Source organism: Nannospalax galili, unplaced genomic scaffold (assembly GCF_000622305.1).
Source record: "Nannospalax galili isolate Female #2095 unplaced genomic scaffold, S.galili_v1.0 scaffold127, whole genome shotgun sequence".
Taxonomy (NCBI): Eukaryota; Metazoa; Chordata; class Mammalia; order Rodentia; family Spalacidae; genus Nannospalax; species Nannospalax galili.
Genome location: NW_008360326.1, coordinates 2472265 through 2473146, shown reverse-complemented (window position 1 = coordinate 2473146; position 882 = coordinate 2472265).

Genomic DNA, 882 nt, shown 5'->3' with positions numbered 1-882 from the left:
AAGCTTTCCTTATATACAGTTTGTATTTAGAAGGGGTTGAAGAAGTTGGTCAAAGGTTACAGCATTTTTATGGGTATGGGGTGGGGGAGCTGAGCAATTTAGCAACGTGACTGACCACCAGGTGTTCCAAGAGATTACTGCATGACTTATCTTTTCCGAGAACTGTTTGCAAGGGGAAGAGAAAGATAACCTTGCCATAAATTCTTTCTCAAGGTTACTAGTGCAGGCAGAATGTCCTGCTTAAGTCAACTGTTTGTAGAGCCATATTATATTTTTTGGTAATGAATGTTGTTTCTCCAGCTCCCGACAGTTATAGTGTGTCATGATAGGGAAGTCACAGCAGCAGGAGCCAGAGGCAGCTGACCACATCATATTCACTCCACGGTCAAGAAGCAGAGAGTGATGAATGCTTGGGCTCAACTCACTTTCTCCTCTTTATACGGTCCAGAATTCTAGCCTAAGGAATGGTGGTCTTCCTAGCGGATGGGTCTTTCTGCCTCAATTAACCTAATCAAGATAAACCTCCACAGGCAAAGAGGCCCATCTCCCAGGTAATTCTAAATTTCATAAAGTTCATAATTAAGATTAAATATTATGATCCAGGTGTGGTGGTGTATACCTTTAATTCCAGCACTTAGGGCCAGAGACTGAACCATCTCTCCAGCCCCATCACCGGGAACTATCATGAGATCATCCATCAAACCGCAGCTTGCTGCATGAGTCACAAAGACAGCCAACTACTCACCTGACACCTGCCTCTATCAGGGAACTGATATCAGTTCCTATGTGATCAACCCCTGCAGGTGCCCAATCTCTCTTCTTTCTCTCAAAACAAAATGAAGAATCTTGCCTCTAGAAACTCTGGCTTCCCTTTGCACTCCA